This window comes from Schistocerca gregaria, chromosome X (assembly GCF_023897955.1).
Source record: "Schistocerca gregaria isolate iqSchGreg1 chromosome X, iqSchGreg1.2, whole genome shotgun sequence".
NCBI classification, from domain to species: domain Eukaryota; kingdom Metazoa; phylum Arthropoda; class Insecta; order Orthoptera; family Acrididae; genus Schistocerca; species Schistocerca gregaria.
The window spans coordinates 815,409,313-815,416,474 of NC_064931.1; positions in this window are offsets into that span (position 1 = coordinate 815,409,313).

Sequence of the window (7,162 nt, forward strand, 5' to 3'; positions counted from 1 at the left end):
TCTGAGGGTATTTTACCTGTCTCATACAACTTGCTCACCAGATGGTAGAGTTTTTTCAGGACTGGCTCTCCCAAGGCTGTCAGTAGTTTTAATGGAATGTTGTTTACTCCCGGGGCCTTGTTTCGACTCAGGTCTTTCAGTGCTCTGTCAAACTCTTCAAGCAGTATCGTATCTCCCATTTCATCTTCATCTACATCCTCTTCCATTTCCATAATATTGTCCTCAAGTACTTCGCCCTTGTATAGATCCTCTATATAATCCTTCCACCTTTCTGCTTTCCCTTCTTTGCTTAGAACTGGGTTTCCATCTGATCTCTTGATATTCATACAAGTGGTTCTCTTTTCTCCAAATGTCACTTTAATTTTCCTGTAGGCAGTATCTATCTTACTCCTAGTGAGATAAGCCTCTACATCCTTACAGTTGTCCTCTAGCCATCCCTGCTTAGCCATTTTGCACTTCCTGTCAATCTCAGTTTTGAGACGTTTGTATTCCTTTTTGCCTGATTCATTTACTGCATTTTTATATTTTCTCCTTTCATCATTTAAATTCAATATTTCTTCTGTTACCCAAGGATTTCTATGAGCCCTTGTCTTTTTACCAACTTGATCCTCTGCTGCCTTCACTACTTCATTCCTCAGAGCTACCCATTCTTCTTGTACCGTCCTTCTTTCCCCCATTCCTGTCAATTTTTCCCTTATGCTCTCCCTGAAACTCTGTACAACCTCTGGTTTAGTCAGTTTATCCAGGTCCCATCTCCTTAAATTCCCACCTTTTTACAGTTTCTTCAGTTTTAATCTACAGGTCAGAACCAATAGATTGTGGTCAGGGGCCACATCTGCCCCTGGAAATGTCTTACCATTATATAATCTATCTGATACCTTCTAGTATCTCCAGGATTCTTCCATGTATACAACCTTCTTTCATGATTCTTGAACCAAGTGTTAGCTATGATTAAGTTATGCTCTGTGCAAAACTCTACCATGCGGCTTCCTCTTTCGTTTCTTAGCCCCAATCTATATTCACCCGCTATGTTTCCTTCTCTCTCTTTTCCTACTGTTGAATTCCAGTCACCCATTACTATTAAATTTTCATCTCCCTTCACTACCTGATTAATTTCTTTTATCTCATCATACATTTCATCAATTTCTTCATCATCTGCAGAGCCAATTGGCATATAAACTTGTACTACTGTAGTAGGCGTGGGCTTCTTGTCTATCTTGGCCACAATAATGCGTTCACTATGTTGTTTGTAGTAGCTTACCCGCACTCCTATTTTTTTATTCATTATTACAGCTACTCCTGCATTACCCCTATTTGATTTTGTATTTATAACCCTGTATTCATCTGACCAAAAGTCTTGTTCCTCCTGCCACCGAACTTCACTAATTCCCACTATATCTAACTTCAACCTATCCATTTCCCTTTTTAAATTTTGTAACCTACCTGCCTGATTAAAGAATCTAACATTCCACGCTCTGATCTGTAGAACGCCAGTTTTCTTTCTTCTGATAATGACATCCTCTTGAGTAGTCCCCGCCCGGAGATCTGAATGGGGACTATTTTACCTCCAGAATATTTTACCCAAGAGGATGCCATCATCATTTAACCATACAGTAAACCTGCATGCCCTTGGGAAAAATTACGGCTGTAGTTGCCCCTTGCTTTCAGTCATTCGCAGTACCAGCACAGCAAGGCTCTTTTGGTTAGTGTTGCAAGGCCAGAACTACTGAAAAGGCTGCTGCCCCTCTTCAGGAACCACACATTTGTCTGGACTCTCAACAGATACCCCTCTGTTGTGGTTGCACCTACAGTATGGCCGTCTGCATCGTTGAGGCACGCAAGCCTCCCCACCAACAGCAAGGTCCATGGTTCATGGAGGGGGGGGGGGGGGTGGTAATGCCTGAAATTTGGTGTTCTCAGAACAGTCTTTATGCTATGGTTTTTGAAATACTGGATTCCCTAATATCTGTTAATTCCTTTCGTGCAGCCATAACCATGTTAGAAACCTTTTCCAATGAATCACCTGAGTACAAACAACAGCTATGCTAATCACCACCGTTTTATACCTTGTGTATGTGATACTGCTGCCATCCGTATATGTGCATATTGTTATCCCCTGACTTTTGTCACCTGAGTGTAACTTATCCATGAATGTGTAGATGAATTTCATGAAATAGAAGAACCAAAATCTGCTGCAAAAGATGCACTCTATATTTATGTTTTTTGAAGCACAAAAATTGGTTCAAGCTGCAACAGACAGAGATAACACCCTCATATTGTTACTGATTTTTCAGTAACTGTTTCGTCGTAACTTTAACTAGTTATATTTATATTATACTGTACACATAAATGAATAACGGTGTATGTAATTATATGTGGGGATGATAAATATGCAATTTGTGCAACAGTCAACATCCTATGTACTTCAGAAGCATACCTAACTAAGTGAAGTTCGCCATTCCAGCCTAGATGAGCTGGCTGTGCCCAACCAACTGTCATATCATCCTCTCCCATTGGTGTCATTAGATGTTGTATAGAGGGGTGTGAGGCCAACAGTCAACACATTTCTCTCCCTGTCATTGTCAGATTTATTGACCTTCGAACTGCTATGAATCAATTGAGTAACTCCTCAGTTGGCCTCATAATTCTAAGTAAACCCGATACCGGTCCTCGCACCTGGGAAAATTCCCTAGCACTCTCAGCTATAGAGGCAGATATATATTTTATAAATAAACCCTAAACGACATGACTTTATGTGAGTGTCTTTTAGTTGTGCATGTCTGCAACCTGACATGTCTTCTTTACAGTAAACAGCAATCCTCCTTTCCTACATTGTTAAATTAAAATGAAAAAAAAAAAAAGCAGGATGAAAAGGATATACCAGCATCATCAGCAACTTCTCTGATTGTGATTTAGTGATTGTTCATTATCATTTCTTTCATTTTTTCCACAATTTCATGATTTAATGATGTGCTGTGTCATCCAGTGCTCTTGTTATCTGTGTGGACTCGACAGCCAGCAGTGATGGTGTAGGGTGCTATTTCCTTTCATTCCCTTTGGCTGTCTTCCATGGCACACATACAGCACAGCAGTATGTCCTCTATATTCTATGCCTTCTTTTGTTGCTCTTCACGGGGAGCCATCTGGGGCTTACATTTCAGCAAGATAATGCCTGCCTGCACATGGCGACTGTGTCCACTGCTTGACTTCGTGCTTGCAAAACCCTTTCTTGGCAAGCAAGGTCGCCAGATCTCTCCCCAATTGAAAGAATTTGGGGTATTTTTGGCAGGGCCCCACAATCACCTTGGGATTTTGACAATCTGGCATGCCAATTGGACAAAATTTGCTAACATATCCCTCAGGAAGACATCCTACAAGTTTATCAGTCAATCCCAAGATGAATAACTGCTTGCATAAGGGCCAGAGGTGGACCAATGTGTTACTGACTTGCTCAATTTGCGAAGCTTTCTCTCCTGAATAACTCGTCCAATTTTTTTTTTAAATTGTAATCATTTGTTTGTTTGTACATGTACATAAAATCCACCAAATATACTCCCATTTGGATAATTCCTTTGTGGCATCTTTTCTTTTTGTCTCTTGTTTGGTGCTTTTTTTTCTCTTAGAGTGAATATTATTTTAGATGTCTGCTTTAACTTCAGTTTTAAACAAGTTGGGTTCAGCTTTCTCTTTTATGTCCTTGAGTAATTTATTGTACAATTTGATCCCATCATAGAAAATACCGTTTTGCATTTTTTGTTCCCCTGAATTAGTTATGTCACTTTGGATTTTGGGAGCCATTATTTACGTTATTTGTCTTTCACACTCTTCTTGCCTTGGTGGAGACTCAGTGATAGAGCAGGGGGACTAGATCATTCATTTCCACGCCTAATGACATTAATTACATCATCACTGTCTGAGAATGCTGATATCTGGAGGTCTGTTTCATATCTATTTTCCCTACATTTATTGTTTTCTGAAACTTTACCCTACTGGCAGACTTTGAGGGCAACTTCTACCACATGTTAGCTTACTGACCTGGAACCACACTTTGGAAGTTGCATGACCTGGCTTCTTGAATTGTCCTCCTGCCATGAATGGCCATGATGGACATTTGTAAGAGAAAATACACAACACAGCATCAAATTATTATTGGTATCTTCATATTTATTAATATTTAGTGCTAGATAATATTCCCTTTTTGATGATCAGCCCTGAAATGTGCAGGGGGTTCAATGTTCAGCACAGATCAGTAAGTTATGGTAATTAACCAACATTCACAAAGTTCACTGGTGTTAGACTAAGGTAAACAACTCTGATAGACATAGCAGCTTCACAATTGAGCAGTCTGACACTAACTGACTAATAAATGCATGGCATTTATAATTCACAAGTAAATGTAGACTGCATGGAAAATTACACAATGAGATATAGATTGTCTGTGTAATGACTGCAAGCTTCCTACTCAATTATAAAATGATGTTCACATTTTCTTTCCCAGTTAATGACTGAGGCACCTTGTATCATGCATCTATATAGAGGCATATAATGCAGAAATACTGGACTATCCTCCTTCAGTTATTAACTTAACAGTCAGAAAAATTAAAGGACACAAAAATACAGAAGCAAAGATGTAATTTTGTTTAACTAATATCAGTATAACTAGCAAACGGCAAGAATAATGGGTTCTACTCTGATCAAAATTTTAATGTACATGGGAATTGCAAAAGCCTGCCAAAAATTTATGATAAAGCGAAGTGTTATAATTGGAATAAGTGATAAACTAACAAGTTACTTTAGTAAAATTACTCATTTTTGGTAACAGAAAAATCAGGGCTATAAAACTAAGGTACTGAATCTCAGAAATCATTACAATTAAGACTGGAACATTTTAGAAAACAGAAATTTTTTATTACCAATAACTTTAGGTATATGAAGTTTTTCGAAAAAGTAAAATGTTTCTTGAAATGGGAGAATAATGGCTTTTGAATGAGCTCCACAAGTCTGGAAAAAAACAACTCTTTGATAATCAAAAATTTCACAGTTACAGAGTTTGCATGTATAGTAAAGAAGTAAAATTTATTTAAATAAAACACTACAAGTTGAACTAAATATACTGTTCTCATCAGTAATCAGGGAAGTTACACAGTGAATAATAAAGTTCTGTGAATCCCTGCTTGGATAAGAGGGTGGATATTTTGAGTAACTGTTGTGTATGTACTATTAGCAAAACAAAATCAAACAAGCAAAAATGTTGATGTCAGGTGCGGTGCAAGAAAATGTAGGATAGACCCACAATGACGATGTTGTAAACAATCTTAACGGGTTTGCTGCCAGATCACATTGTGCAAATTCCACAATATATCCTCGGAGTAACTGTCAGACATCTTCAGGTGGTTCTACCATGCTCGTGGCTAGGTATGACTGATGGTATCTGCACACCAATGTCCCATTTTTAGAAGACGTGCATGAAGAACATGCAGCTGGGGAAATTGCACATGCGCAGTGATTTGCCCTATTCAAACTCCCTCTGCTGAAAATCGCTGACTGGACTGACTGACTGACTGGACTGAACAACAAGCTAAGGTTCGTCAAATGCCTGAATACAATCGACTTGAAGCCCAAATACAAGAAGACGTACTGTATTTAATCTCACAGAGAAGACTTTGGATGACACTGCAGTTTCAGTGCTAGAGAAGGAATTGAATTTTGCAATATACCAGGGACAATTCCTGTCCGAGATGTGATTAGTGGAATAGAGCAGGCTGTTTCAAAACTTCCTAAGGATGCTGCCAAAGAGATTAGGCGTGACACATGCCATATCTTGACTCAAGCTTCATCTAAGAGGTCCAACTTTAACATCACCTCAGCTGAAAGAAATGCTCTACGAGAATTGAGAGAAGACCAATACATCGTCATCTTATCTGCTGACAAAGGAAATGCTTCTGTGCTTCTCTCATGCACAGAATATAACAGCAAGATATACAAACTGCTCGACGATCCTGCATATAGAAAATTAAAAAGTGTTCCGATGGGTAGGATCCAGAGGAAAACTGTGGAACTCATCAGGAAGAGCTCGATTCCTGCAAAAGTTGCTAAGGGTTTGTGTCAACAGGCTGCAGTTCCTGCTAGACTCTACGGCTTACCCAAGATCTATAAGAATGAGGTGCCTCTCCATCCCATTGTAAGTAACATAGGAGCACCTACTTATTTTGTTGCCTAATACCTGACATCACTATCTGGACCTCCTGTAGGCAAGTGCGACCATCACATTCGAAACTCTGAAGATTTCATAGGTCACATGAAAACCCTTAGACTGTAATCATCAGATCTGTTAGTAAGTTTTGATGTTGTGTCTTTATTTACAAAGGTGCCCTTGCAGGACTCTTTGGAGCCCATTAGCAACAAGTTTGAGGAGGACATAGTAGCATTATTCAAACACATGCTTACTTCAACATACTTCTTATTTGAAGACCAATATTTTGAACAAGTGGGCGGTGTCACCATGGGAAGCCCTCTGCCTCCTGTGGTGCTCAATTATTTTATGGAGGACTTTGAAGAAAAAGCACTACAGTCAGCCACTCTCAAACCCTCTTGTTTTCTGCGGTATGTGGATGATACATTTGTGATGTGGACACATGGACTTGATACTCTACCTACACTTCTTCAGCATCTGAATTTGCTCCATCTGAATATAAACTTCACAATGGAAGTGAGAAAAGATGGTACTTTATCTTTTCCTGATGTCTTGGTATGTAGGAAATCAGATGGAACCTTGGGACACAGTGTCTACTGCAAACCAACACATACAGATATATATCTGCAGGCCACAAACTGCCATCATCCTGCACAATGAAGTAGTGCATTACTGTCGAGTGAAGTCAGTGTTCCAACAAGGCAGTTATTCTGAGAGACAGATACGTAATGCATTCAGGCCCAGGTGAGTTCAATCAATGGAGCAGAATGAAGATACGAAGAGACCCACCACTTTGGCCTTTTTGCTGTATTTTGGTGTCATGTCATCAAGAATCAGAAGAGTCCTCAGAGGATACAGAATTAAGTGAGTTTTTCAACCATCTGCAAAACTGAGAAACCTTTTGGGTTTGGTTAAGGATGACCTCGGACTGATAAAATGTGGTGTGTATAAGATTCCTTGTCAGTTTGG